The following is a 14984-nucleotide window of genomic DNA, read 5'->3' as shown; positions in this document are numbered from 1 at the left end:
CGTTGAGACTTGAGGAAGTGAATGAGGCAATCCACGGACTTAAAACTATTTCTTCGCCGGGCCCCGACGGGTTCTCTCCAATGTGGTATATCCGGTTTGCAGATAAACTTGCTCCGAAGTTGTTGGCTACATACCAAGCGATTTTTGATCAGGGTATGTCATCACGCTATTTTAATGAAGCCTGGATTGCTTTAATTCCTAAGCCTGGGAAAGACCCACATGTCTGCGCCAGTTACCACCCTATATCACTTTTAAATATTGACAACAAGATCGTGATGGCAATATTAGCTAAGCGTCTTCAAAGGGTCATTGCCTCGGTGGTTGACCCTTCCCAAACCGGTTTTATCCAAGGACGTTCTGGTGCAGATAATATTGGCTCATCACAGATTTGGCCGCGATCCACGCTCAGAAAGATGATGTCGCCCTCATTTCCTTAGACGCAGAGAAGGCCTTCGATCGGGTTGACAGATCTTTCTTGCAGATGGTATTGAAACATATGGGTTTTCCAAAAGATTTCCTTCATTGGACGTGCCTGATCTACAAGTCTGCTACGTCAAGGGTGCGGGTGAATGGTCATCTTTCGGCATCAATTAATCTGCGGTGCGGCACCAGACAGGGGTGCCCGCTATCCCCTCTTCTCTTTGATCTTTGTTTGGAGCCATTTGCTAGGGCCGTTCGATTGAATGATAATATCCATGGCATGTGTTACCAATCACAGACATTTAAGATTTTGTTATATGCCAACGACGCCATGCTCACCATTACGCAGCTGGAAATATTGATACTGGCGATTATTCAACTGGCAAATTATTTCGGCAGGTTATCCGGTTATAAAATTAATTGGCAAAAATCAGAAATTTTACAGATCGGGGCCGAAGTGGTACTGATGGGAGGCATTGGGCAGTTCTCAGTTCAGGAGGCGTTTATTATGTATTTGGGCATTCTCATTCCTAAACAGCCTGAGATGCTAATATCGTTAAACTTAAATAAAGTAATAGGAAAAATACAGCCGGAGCTAGAGCGATGGTCTGCTATCCCCTTGTCGCTTTGGGGTAAAATAAATGCTCTGAAGATGATCATCTATCCCCGGTTTTTTTACGTGTTGCGTGGTATCCATCAATACATACGGCAGAAGTGGTTTCGAAAAATCAACTCAATATTAGCGAATTTCCTGTGGGAGGGGAAACCCTCTCGGTTGTCGTGGGCACGTTTACAGTTACCATTTGACCGAGGTGGATTTGGCTTGCCAAACTTATGCCTATACCATCGGGCATACTTGCTGGCTGGTATTCAGCGATGGGCTCCACTTAATCATCTTGTTGAGTCTCCCTGGATGAACTTGGAAACTGCTGTTCTTACTCCTTTGTCGACATGGAACGCGCTTGGGTCAATATACCATCAGGGAGAGTCGGTTCTTCCATCGATTCGGGCGACAAGACAAACATGGCAATATTTAGGTCATATTTATGGATTTGACAACTACATCCATAGTCGGATGACCCTTTGGGGCAACCCTAAAGTGAAGATAGGGGGACGGCCAGTGATTTGGAAGCCGTGGGCACAGAGGGGTCTCTTAACTCTCAATCAGCTTAAAGATAGTAACGTGGACGTGTTTCTCTCTTTTGAGGATCTACAAAGTGTCTTTGGGTTACCAGCTAACCAATGGCTGCAATTCTAGCAACTGAAGCATTCATTGTCTACTTCTTTCGGCATAGACGCCTTGGCAGTGCCGGATGCGCCGCCTCTCCTGCAGACCCTAGAACATGCAATTGAACAAAATAAGCCAGTCCGTGTTTTATATTTCTGTCTGAAAAAAGACGCGCAATACTCTATGGAAGACTTGCAATGTCAATGGAGCGAGGAAATTAACGGCCCTATTTACCCTTTTCAATGGGCAGCTATCTGTAGTGGTCTCCGCCATTGTTTGAAAGATCTTCGTTTGATTTTAATTCAACAAAAGCTTTTGTTCAGGATTTATTGGACTCCTCTTCGCCTTTATAAGCACAATTTGGCTGAATCCTCAGCTTGTTGGCAGTGTCTACGTTCAGAGGCGGGTCTGGCTCACATGCTGTGGAAATGCCCGATGTTAAAAAATTTCTGGGATGGGATTGCTCGATGGATGCAACAGGTACTTAACATTGACCAGTCTATTTCTGCCATGCAGATATTACTGAACTATTTCCCGACGACCTGGTCACTGACTCGTTGGCAGCGAAGATGGGCGGCACGTGCGATAATGATTGCAAAGCGGCTTATCCTGCTGCAGTGGCGTGTAGACTTCACCGGCACGATTACTACTTGGCTCAAGGGAATGTATGCTTTGGCTGTGCAAGAAAGGGTAGCATATCACCGGCAATGTCAACAACAAGAATTTGAAGAGATTTGGTCGGGTTTTTTAGAAGCATCTAATGCTCAAAGCTCTGCATTTTGAAGTCTGGGATTTGTTTGCCTAGGGGCGTTTGGGCTGGGGAATTGGCATGCCGGCATCTAATTAACTTGATTAAGTTCAGGCAGTTCAGATTAGGAGAATATATGGTGGCGGTGCACAAGGTGTAGGATGAGTGCCTCTGTTCGTTCGACGGAATGAATGTCTGTGATATGCTTTATGAAAAACTTAATAAAGTATAAATAACAAAAAAAACCCACCAATCCATTTTTATGCCTTGGTTCCCTAACTTCTCAGCCGTTTTTAAAGTATCATCTTCATTTAATAAGTCTTGTTATCTCACAATCTTTGACATTGTAAACAATTGTGGTTGTATAGACGCTTCATTGGGAGAAAGCCATCTTGTGGTCTTATTATATATTTTCTTTTTTACTTTTTCCCAGCAATCCAACAATGACTTACGTACCAAATGATTACTAAAATACTTATGCCCTTTGCTAATATACCACATATTCGCATGCCATCCTGCTTTGAGATCATATCCTTCTATTGCTAAGATTCTTTTGTTCTCCAATCTCACCCATTCACTTAACCAAACCAAAACATTAGCCATATAATATGTTTCCCAGTCTGGCAGGCCCAGTCCCCCATATTCCGTTTTGTCCCATAAAATTTTACATTTTATCCTGGGTTTCCTGCCCTGCCATATAAAAAACATAATTATTTTGTTTAATCTTGCAAAAAAAATCTTTCCTTTACACTATATTTATAGTCTGAAATAGAAACATAAATTTTGAAGAATAACCATTTTTACTACTGCAATATGACCCATAAATGACAACTGCAGGTTACCCCACTTTTTAAAAGTTATTTCTATCTCCTTTAACAGTCTCAAATAGTTATTTTCATAAACAGTACTACATTTATTAGTTAAATGTATTCCCAAATACCTAACCTTTTCACATTGACCCGTTTCAGGAAGCGGCAAACGGCTGAGCGCGTCCGCGTGACCCATAGCCTTGCCGGCCCGGTGGACCAGTGTGTACGTGTATGAGTTGAGGAATTGGTTCCACCTCAACACGCGCTGTGAGAGTATTTGGGGGGTTTGTCGGTCTGGGGCCAGTAGATCTAAGAGGGGCTTGTGGTCTGTGGCAATGGTGAACCTTCTCCCATATAGATACTCATGGAACTTGCGGACCCCCGCCACGATTGCCAGGGCCTCCTTATCTATCTGCGCATAGTTGCACTCGGCTGGAGTGAGTGTGCGGGAGTAGTAAGCGACCGGTACCTCCCTCCCATCCGGAAGTTGGTGCCCCAGGACTGCTCCCACCCCATAAGGCGACGCATCGCAGGCCAGGATGACGGGGAGGCCCTCGTCAAAATGGTGGAGCACCGCATTGGACACCAGGACGTCCTTGACTGCCTGAAACGTGGCGGCCTGTCGTTTGCCCCAAACCCAAGGGGCTTTTTTGTCCAGCAGCCGGTGAAGGGCCTCTGCCAGGGCTGCCTTGTGGGGGAGGAATGAATGGTAAAAGTTGAGCACCCCCAAGAAGCTTTTTTAGCTCCGCTTTACACGTGGGGGCCGGGGCTTGCACGATGGCTCGGGTCTTTTCTTCCGTTGGGTGGATTCCTGCCGCGTCGACGGCGAACCCCAGGAACTCCACCCGTGGGACCCCCAGCAAGCATTTCTCCCTCTTAACCTTGAGCCCCGCTGCCTGGAACCGGCGGAGCACCTCTCGAAGGCGGTTGCCGAATTCTTCGGGGTCCGGGGTGGCGACTAAAACGTCATCGAAGAACGGCTGGACTCCTGGGACCCCTTTAAGGAGAGCGTCCATTATGCTCTGGAAAATCCCCGGAGCGACGCTAACCCCAAACTGTAGCCTCTTCACCCGGAAGGCCCCCCCTGTGCGTCACGATCGTTTGGGCCTCCGCCATCTTGTTGTCTACTGGGAGCTGCTGGTAGGCCTGTGCCAGGTCTAGCTTCCCAAATATCTTAGATCCCGCTAGGGCGGCCAGGACGTGGCTCACCACCGGCACTGGGTAGGGGTTGTCCTGTAGTGCCTTATTAATGGTGCATTTATAATCGGCACAGATCCGCACCTCCCCATTTGGCTTGATGGGGGTTACGATGGGGGTTTCCCAGGTGGCGTAGTCCACCGGCTCGAGGACACCTTGGGCTGTGAGGCGGTCTAGCTCTGCCTCTATTTTAGGCTTCAAGGCGAACGGGACCCTCCTCGCCTTGAGCCTAATCGGCCTGACCGTGGGGTCTAGTGGTAGGGAAATGGCCGGCCCTTTGTAGCTCCCTAGAGACCCATCGAACACGTCCGGGAACTCTCGGCATATTTCCCCGAACCCTCTGGGCGTTAGGGTTTGCCCCACCCCCTCCAAGCGGATCCCCAAGGGTTTGAACCACGCCAGTCCTAGCAGGGTGGTAAGCTGGCGCTTTACCACCAGGATGTCCAGCGGGCCGTAGAAGGGCCCCCGCTCGACTTGCACCCGCGCCCACCCCTCAATTTGCACCGGTTTCTTCTGAAAGTCCCGGAGTATGAAGTCCGCCGGCCTTAGTTGAAGCCGCTGGCGGGGGCACAGCTTCCTCAGGGTCTCCTCCGCTATAATGGAAATGGAGGAACCTGAGTCCACCTCCATTTGGCAGGGGTTCCCTTCGATGAGGACCGCCATTTTAATTTTGTCGGGGGTGGCGAGGGGCAAGTTCCGTACCTGAAGGGACGTGGAGTCTGTGGAGTGGAACTCCGCCGACTCGTGATGCGTGGTCGGCCTCCGGCGGTTGGGCTTGGCTCGGCAAGCCCTGGCAATGTGGCCGGTCTTCCCGCAGCTCCGGCAGTCCCTGGTCCGGTACTGGCAGTCTCTCCGGTCGTGGGGGTCGCCGCAGCTGGCGCACTTGGTGGCAGGAGCCCTCTCCGACGCTGGTGGTCGATCGGGTGCTCGGGGGCATTGGGCTGCTCTGTTGGGTGGCCCGGCTGGGCGACGCAGCTGGTAGGCTTCTCCCTCCTCCGGGCGGTCGTGGTCCAGCTCCTTGTGGTGGACGGCGTCTTTCCGGGCCTTGGGAAAGGTCCTCGAGGTCCTCTCGAACGCCACTGCTTCATTGAAAGCGCTCTGGAGGGTGAGCTCTTCCTTGGCGAAGAGCTTCTGCTGGAGCCTCTCGTCGCGGAGGCCCCACGTGAAGCGATCGGCCAGGGTGTCTTCCAGCTGGGGGAAGTTGCAGTTCCCGGCGATCCTGCGGAGGGCCGCCAAGTAGTCGGCGGCCGATTCTCCGGCCGCCTGGTCCCTTCTGTGGAACCAGAACCGGCGGGCCACCCGTGAAGGCTGAGGTAAGAAGTGGCCGGTGAGGAGTCTGCTGACCTCGGCGAAGGACTTCTCCGTGAGGTGGGCGGGGGCCGAGAGACCCTTGGCGATTTCGAATGTGGCCGCCCCGCAGACGCTCAGGAGAACGTCCCTCTTCATGCTGTCCTCCGTGACCTTGTTGGCCCTCAGGTAGCATTCGACCCGTTCCAGGTAGGATTCCCAGGCCTCTGGATTCGCGGGGTCGAACGGCTCGACATGACCGGTGGTTCCGCCCTGGTTGGCCATGGTGGCTGCAGCGGCGGTCGTGGCCTGGTGGTGCCCTTGGTCTCCGATGTAGCCGATGAGGCTAGAATCCCACCTTCGTCGCCAGTGTAACGTACTCGAAGCGGAGACGAGAGTAGGGCAACATAGTTTATTAGGAGCACGTTGCAAGAGAGAGGACTCGTGGGCCGGGTCCCGCTTATGTACAATCTCCGGTACAACCTACTGGACAGGTCGGGCCAATCCTGACCTGTTAAACTTCCCGCCGCAGCTGTTGATTGGCGGGGATTACGCGCCCCGCGCTGGAGGCGCCTGGGACGGCCCAGTCGCCTGTGCGCATGGCGCTTGTGGCTGCCGATACACTACAGGCACATTGATGAACATGGGGAAGACTCAGCATGGGTTCTGTAAGGGAAGATCTTGCCTCACTAACCTGTTGCATATCTTTGAGGGGGTGAACAAACATGTGGACAGAGAAGACCCAATAGATGTTGTTTACTTTGACTTCCAGAAAGCTTTTGATAAAGTTCCTCATCAAAGGCTCCTTAGAAAGCTCGAGAGTCATGGAGTAAAAGGACAGGTCCTCTTGTGGATCAAAAACTGGCTAATTAATAGGAAGCAGAGAGTGAATATAAATGGGAAGTCTTCGCAGTGGAGGATGGTAAGTAGTGGGGTGCCGCAGGGCTCGGTACTGGGTCCCATGCTCTTTAACTTGTTCATAAATGATTTGGAGTTGGGAGTGAGCAGTGAAGTGGCCAAGTTTGCAGATGAGACTAAATTGTTCAGGGTGGTGAGAACCAGAGAGGATTGTGAGGAACTCCAAAGGGATCTGTTGAGGCTGGGTGAGTGGGCGTCAACGTGGCAGATGAGGTTCAATATGGCCAAGTGCAAAGTAATGCACATTGGGGCCAAGAATCCCAGCTACAAATACAAGTTGATGGGGTGTGAACTGGCAGAGACTGACCAAGAGAGAGATCTTGGGGTTGTGGTAGATAACTCACTGAAAATGTCAAGACAGTGTGTGTTTGCAATAAAAAAGGCCAACGCCATGCTGGGAATTATTAGGAACGGAATTGAAAACAAATCAGCCAGTATGATAATGCCCCTCTATAAATCAAAGGTGCGGTCTCATTTGGAATACTGTGTGCAATTCTGGTCACCGCACCTCAAAAAGGATATTATAGCATTGGAAAAAGTCCACAAAAGGGCAACTAGAATAATTAAAGGTTTGGAACACTTTCCCTATGAAGAAAGGTTAAAACCCTTGGGGCTCTTTAGCTTGGAGAAATGTTGACTGCGGGGTGACATGAGAGACGTTTACAAGATAATGCATGGAATGGAGAAAGTAGAGAAAGAAGTACTTTTCTCCCTTTCTCACAATAGAAGAAGTTGTAGGCATTCGATTAAATTGCTAAACAGTCAGGTTAAAACAGATAAAAGGAAGTACTTCTTCACCCAAAGGGTGATTAACATGCGGAATTCACTGCCACAGGGGGTCGTGGCGGCTACAAGCATAGACAGCTTCAAGAGGGGGTTAGATAAAAATATGGAGCAGAGGTCCATCAGTGGCTATTAGCCACCCTGTGTATATATGTGTGTGTGTGTATGTGTATATATAGACATGGTTTCTCTTATGTTCTTAAGAGAACAATTTTCTTTTCTTTTGGTATGCTGGCCGAACCTGGAGGCCAGTGCACAGCCACACTTCTACATGTGGGCATGATGTTTCACTAGGATCTATGGCACATATAATCTAACCGAGTGCCTAACTGGCCTGGTCAGTCACCTCGGCCTCAAGGGTACGAACTCGTTCCTTGAGGATCAGGAGCTCCTTGCATCGAGCACACACCCAAGACTTCTGTCATACATGTGACACTCAGTGCAAAACACTGGAAAGACCTCACCCCCCTGCTGGCATTCTACCTTCATGCTGTCATGCTTTTTTTCAAAATATACAGTCCCCTTTAAATCCTGTTTGTTTATGTGGCTCCTTCTGGAGGGTCAACTTACCTTTTTGGAAGTACAAGGAAATTAGGGATCTGGGTCCTTACAGAGCCCCCAGGCCAAGAGCCACAGGCCAAGAGCTCTCTGGCAAGGCGCAGCTTAACAATGCAAAGAGGGTGGGCAACACAGCCACTCCTAATCAATCAGCACCAATCACCTTCACCTTCAGCCCACTCAACCAAATAAACAGCAGTTCCCCAGCAACCACAACTCAGAATTTTCAGCAGTCACCAAACTCAGGAATTCTCAGCAACTTCCCCAGCTGTCTCAGCTTATCTCAGAGTTGCTCTGCTCTCTCTCAGACCTCTCTCAGACGTCTCTTGCTTCCACAACATGAATTGACAAGCAAATGAAAAAAAATTGTTTAAACATAATGAACACAGAAATTGGGGGAATTATCTAATTCAATTGCATATTTATGTGTTACAAATATAAATGACAGTACTTTCGGGGGACTTCCGGGATCTGTCATCTTGGCTTCAGGTTGTTTGCGGATGCTCTCTGCAGCAATTCTGATTCTGGTCGTTGGAGGGCGATCACAGAAGTGATACCCCCAAAAGGGGGGGCTTGTTGAGCCTTCTCTTTGGCATGGGAGTTCCACAAGTGGGTGGAGGGGGCCAAAGGCAACGGCCCCCGAGACCTGTCGTGCTTCCCAAAGCTCCGCGGCTTTGAAAGCTGAAATCAGCAAAGAAAGAAAGACTCCCGAATGCTTTTTGCTTTCTTTTTCTACAGTATGCTCTTTAAAGCAACATTCCTCCACATCAAAAGCGACAGCTCTGCCTAACAAGTAGGTGTTTTATCTTCTCCAATTCTACCTCTCCGATGGGCCACTTAACTTATCGTCAATAGACTAACTCACGGATTACTTCAAATGGTCCAGCAACGTGATGAGCAGTCTTAATTACTCAAACTGGCTTGTATATAAACAATAAAATTGACCCAGACTTTAATTGGACATATAGTACAAAGATTATCAAGAATCTGCAAAATGATCTGGCTATAAAAGGGAAATACAGAAAGTTCTGTCTCCTTTATCTGTTTGTAACTGAAAGAATGTCTCTTAACAAGCTCTGTTAAAGTTGCTGTAGAACAAGAATTTACAAGAGAGAAGTGAAAAATAACCTGATTTGAGAGACTGAACTCATGCACAAGTTGAATTTTAAAATGGCATCACTTAGTGAACATGGAAAAGATACCAGTGCAATTTTCAGATCTTTAAAGGAGGATTTTATTTCACATGAGCAGCATTTTAAAGATTATTTCATGTTTACATAAGAACATAAGAGAAGCCATGTTAGATCAGGCCAATTGCCCATCCAGTCCAACACTCTGTGTCACACAGTGGCAAAAAAAATTATATATAGTCGTACATGTGACACTCAGTGCAAAACACTGGAAAGCCCCCAACCCCCTGCTGGCATTCTATCTTCTTTTATATATATATATATGAATGTACAGTCCTCTTTAAATGCTGTTTGTTTAAGTGGCTCCCCTTCTGGAGGGTCAACTTACCTTATTGGGAGAACAAGGAAATCAGGGATCTGGGTTCCTGGTTCTTAGGGAGCCCCCAGGCGAAGAGCCACCGGCCAAGAGCCCTTTAGCTCTCGCCCTTCGGCTCACGCCAATGGCTCATGCCTTTGGCAAGGCGCAGCTTAAAATGCAAAGAGGGTGGAGCAGAGGCACTCCTCAGCAATCAGCAGCAATCACTCTCAATTTCTTTCTCCTTTAGCCCACTCAACCAAACAAAGAGCAAGCAAAGACCAAACAAACAGCAGTTCCCCAGCTATCACACCTCAGAATTTTAGGCAGCCCCACAAACCTCAGAATGAAGTTTTCAAAACTCAGAAATTCTCAGCAACTTCTCCAGCTGTCTCAGCTATGAGAGCTGCTCTGCTCTGTTCTGCTCCTCTCAGACCTCTGTGAGCAAAGAGGATCTAAGAGCTAATGAAAAGACAAATCCACAGGAGCCTTGCATTACAAAGAGTGAATCAGTGGCAGTGAAAACAGAAGGGGAAAGGGTGATTATGCAAAACAAACGAAGAGAAAAGAAAATGGCCCCCTCTGACGCAGTTTTAATTCTTTACTGGATGCTGACCAACAACAAGATCAACTGAAGAAGGGGAGAATGCGAAGAACTCTTCTTTTTTTGGTGGTTCAGGAGGCGGCCCATGTCGAGAAGAGGCAAATTGTACTTCAATTGTCTAATCTGGTGTTGGAAAACAATCCGGAAAAAGGATTTTGGATCTTTTCTTCTGTTTTGGTGAACAACTGAATAAGGAACTTGGCGCAGACTCGGAGGAAGGCAGACGCTTGTCTCTTCACTCCTACTAACGCTAAGTTATTTTAATCTTTTAACTTTTATCTTGCCTTGATAGAAGGAATTGTTTTTAAATAATTTTATCCTATCACCTCACTTTTAACATTTGGTACCTCTGTTTTGTCTTTCCCAAGCTCTGGCTGTTTAATTAGTTAATAAGCTTTCGTTTTCTGACTCAGAAGCTGCTACAGCTAATGAACTACAGCTGATGTTTTATAAAGTTTTATAAAGTTTTACATAGTCTTAGCTTGTCCCTCAAAGACGGGGGGGGGGGGTGTTAGAGTCTTTTAATTTGAACTGAAGGTTAAAATTAAGTCAACTCCTGCAAAGCAACAAGGCGGAGTGCAGTCGGCTACAGAGTTGGCTCTGACAAATTTGGCTTTTAAAGATATTTTATGATATTCTTAGCAGATGCTGTGGCCTTTATCTGTAAGTTTTAAGACATTAGTTGTTTGGTATTTGTTTTATTTATTTATTTTTTAATTCATTTTTATCAGGACGAAGCTAATTGCCATCCAACAGAACCCTCTTAATGGCATCAGGCAAGCGGCCAAGAGAAGTGGAGGAGAAATCTGCTTCTTTGCCACTTTGCAAACAGTTCAGGATAGAGGACTTTTTTACCTTAAACAATAAGTCCAAATCTGCTCTGCCGTCATTTGCTATTGAAACATCGAATCGCTTCTCCCCTCTAGAAGATGAGGTAGAGCCTGCTGAAAAGGAGGAACTGACTAATGAATTGACTAATGAGTCTGACCACGAAGATGGCGTAGACTCTCAACTCCAGTCTGGGGTGGGGGCTTTAAAGGTGCAGCAGAGTTAGCATGATAATGAAGAAAGATCCATGTCTTCTGACGAGCTTGCCCCAGTTACCCTGATTGCAAGCACAGTGGATTGTATCTTTAAAAAGTTAAAGGGTTTAGAAGACCAAATTCTTGACCTTTCTTTGGAACTAAAGAGATTATCAGTGTCAATGGATAAAGTCTACTTAGCCCAGCTGGATGATACCTCTATTGGAGCTCTAGCCCCTTTAAAGCGATGTCTGTCTGCAACTCAGGATGTTGATCCCCGGAGCTCCTTTACGGAGTCTAAGGTCAGCGTGGGCCATAAAAGGAATGTACAACAATTGGTTCTACAGCCCAATAAGGTATGCATCACTGTTTGTCCTTATGGCAGGAAGACCCCATTGTCAGGCTCTGTTCATTTATGATATTAATAAAACTGTTACTAACCATATTCAGCAATGCATAGAAATGCTTACTAACATAGAAGCCAGGGTAGCAAGGAGGGGGGGAGGAAGAGTAGAGAACAGCTTCCCAGGAATATCAAAGGTTGCCAAGGTCTCTTTGAAGTTGACAGTATGTGCCAGATTCTCACCTCCTCTCTGGAGGCACCAAGGACATTGCCACCGGGAAACGTAACCACCAACTGAAGAGATAAGGGGGGGGGGGGAGCATTGGGAAAAATCTCACATGCAAAAGCAACCTTTTGTTTTGGGAATTAAGGGGTAGAAATTATTGCTTTGATGTAGAAGGTTGAATGCCAATGGTTCGAGCTGATCTCCATCAGTTCCAATGCCTACCATGCTAGAGTTACTCTGAAGTAGCCAATAAATGCAACTTTGTTTCAAAATACCATCTGCTTACTTGTGAGCGTCAATGAACCCATGCCTGACACCCATGCTGGAGAAGTAAACTTTTAGTTAAATCCCATCTCTGTGAACTTCTTCATCTGAACTATCACAAAATTGACTTGATTACCATTGAATCTCTTAATGATCAGTCTCAAATGCAGAGAATTCTGCTTACCTTTCAATCCCCCAACATTCCTTCACTAATTTTGAGGCGAAAGAATTACTTATGGTTGAAGGGGGTTTTCCCCGTACGATCTTTTATTAACTCTCAAACAAATGCTCTGCTGCCTAACCTGTCCGCAGGGGACAGTACGCGAAGTAATCCCCATCTCTTGAAGAATGCATCATCTTCAGCAGCAAAAGATACGGCTGCAATGTGTTTTAAGGTTTCCAGATCTGGTCAGTCCCAAGCAAACCCCGAGTTGCATCAGGAGTCATCAGTGCAGCCCTCTATGGATGTGATGCATAGTCCTCTTAATGTTTCATTAGAAGATGACCTTTTTTCAGTCATTTGGGAGTCTTCCAGCAAAAGATCAACAGGCGATACTCGTAAGACTTGAAGGTTCTAAGCTGCAGCTGCAAACGTCTTTAGAGCCGGGGAAATCAGTTCCTTCAATCAACCTGGATCCTGCAGGCAACCCCCTGTCCCCTTGTCCCCCATCGGCTGACTTAATTGATCTGTCTATGGAACCCTCTCTAACTGGCTCAAGGGCACCCCAACATAATGGTTGTATTTTCACTGATGACTCCAGGGTGCTAGAAAGGATGTCCATTATTGATTGACTACCAGCTAGGGAAGCCACAAGGAATATCCACATCATCTCCTGGAATATTGCTGGGTGGAAGAGTAAAGTGAATGACTCAGATTTTTTGGACTTTTTGAAATCCTTTGATTGTGTCTTCCTTCAGGAAACATGGGCAGAAGACAGTTTTAGACTGACGGATTTTAAAGTTTTTAATCTCCCCGCTTATAGATCTCATTCTAAAGGTCGCAGTAAAGCAGGCCTGGCTGCTTTGGTGAAATCCAACTTACCATTTAAGGTGATCCTCTTGGATCCTTGCCCGCCAATTGCCCAGGCTTTATTGCTATCCTCCCCAGCACTGACCCTAATCATGATTAATGTTTATTTAGCCCCTTCTAATGGTGAGCTAGAGTTTGATGCTGTCTGGGAGAAATTTTCTGATTATGTGATGTCTTTGTCTAGGAAATTCCATACTGCTCAGCTCATGATTTTTGGTGATTTTAATGCTCGAATAGGCAGTAACAATCAGAAATGCATCTCTCAATTTGGCTTTGAAGCGGTTGAATCCCTTCCACTACAATTATGTTTACCCTGTTGTTCTAAAGATACTTTAACCAATAAGGCGGGTCTTAGATTAATTGAATTCTGCATAGCGCACAATGTTATAATATTTAGTGGTCTCTCCAAATTTCCGTCTGCAACTGACTTTACTTTTTTTTCCACAAGGGGTTGCAGTGTGATAGATTTTTGTTTGGGTTCACCCAACCTTCTGTCATCTATCGATAACTTTTACATCGATCCACGCAGAGAAAGTGACCACCTGCCCCTAAATCTATCCTTAAGATTGGATCTGGAGGTTAATATGGTATCACTTTCCCAATCTGTGAAGGCCCCTGAGAATGTTCTAAAAAAAATCAAGTGGTCCCCAGCCCTAGAAAGGGAGTTTTCTTCCCTCTTTGGCTCTGAAGCGGTACGCAGATTTAGGGATTCAATCATAAATTCCAATTCAGATGATTCAATCCTTTCAGGATTCTCATTATTAATTGATTATTGTAGTGCTAAAGCTAAACCTGTGATCTTGTCTAGGTCTAGTTTCTCTAGCTGGTTCGATACAGATTGTTTAGCTTGGAAACAAGAACTGAGAGCTCATTTTAAAGAGGCCTGTCACTCCAAAGACCAAACAAAAATTAAGGCCTACATTAATTTTTGAGACAGCCTACCTGGAGCTTACTACATCCAAAAAGGAAGTTTTCTTTCAGAATAAATGGGACCAACTTTACCACTCGATAAAATCTAATGATAATAAGGCTTTCTGGAGAATCATTTCAGGTAATCTAAAAAACAATTCTGTTACTGACCCAAATATTTCTGAGCAAACATGGGTTGATTACTTCTCTAACATTTTTGCTGCTCCATGTGTATCCCTTTCTACCTTAGCAAACCCCTCAGTTACTGATATGCCGGTCTGGCCTCCAGTAACTCTAGAGGAAATCAGTGAGTTATTGAAGGATTTAAAAGCGAGTAAAGCACCTGGCCCTGATGGCTTTCCCGCTGAGGTATTCACAAAGTTTGCCGATTGGTGGCTCTTGCCCTTTGCAAAATTGTTCTCTTTTATCGATCTGCATAGCTCCATCCCTGACTCTTGGCTTGATTCTATAATTATCCCAATATACAAAAAATGGGGGTTGGAGTTACCAGAAAATTTCTGCCCCATTAGTTTATTATCTATAGTGGGCAAATTGTATGCAAAACATTTAGAACTCCGATTAACTGACTGTATGCGCCTAGGCAACATCATAGGTCCTGAACAGATTGGTTTCTCCAAAGGCAAATCTGCTATGGATCACTGCTGCACTCTGGCCTTCCTTGCTGAAAAATATATGCATACCGGGTCAAAAAAATTATACGCTGCCTTCATCGATTTGAAGGGTGCTTTTGATTCAATAGCTAGAGCCCAACTATGGATCAAGCTAGGTTACCTGGGAATGGACCCCCGTCTGCTGTTTCTCTTGAGGAAACTTCATTCTAATACCTTTTGCCAAGTGAAATTTTCTTCTAGCGGTGACTTGACTAGTAAAATCCCAGTGCTAAAGGGGGTTAAACAAGGTTGCGTTCTGGCCCCGCATCTTTTTAATTTATTTTTAACTGACCTGGCACAATTTTTGAACCCTATTAACGGTCATCCGCCTAAACTTGCAAGCCGAGCGGTCCCCTTATTACTTTATGCCGATGACACTACCATCCTCTCTTGTACAAGAGTGGGCCTGCAAAGGTATTTGAATGCCTTTTATGACTACTGTAATTGTAATTCACTTTCTATTAACTATGCCAAATCTAAAG

At 46.2% G+C, this 14984-nt stretch overlaps 1 protein-coding gene across 5 annotated transcripts in view; it reads right to left on the bottom strand.

The window, feature by feature from the left end:
- Nucleotides 1-14984, bottom strand: part of CACNA2D1 (calcium voltage-gated channel auxiliary subunit alpha2delta 1) — a 1217365-nt gene that overhangs the window by 649170 nt on the left and 553211 nt on the right. The window lies entirely within an intron of this gene.

The sequence above is a fragment of the Heteronotia binoei genome, chromosome 8, assembly GCF_032191835.1.
Source record: "Heteronotia binoei isolate CCM8104 ecotype False Entrance Well chromosome 8, APGP_CSIRO_Hbin_v1, whole genome shotgun sequence".
Taxonomy (NCBI): domain Eukaryota; kingdom Metazoa; phylum Chordata; class Lepidosauria; order Squamata; family Gekkonidae; genus Heteronotia; species Heteronotia binoei.
This window is presented reverse-complemented; position numbering and strand designations above follow the sequence as displayed.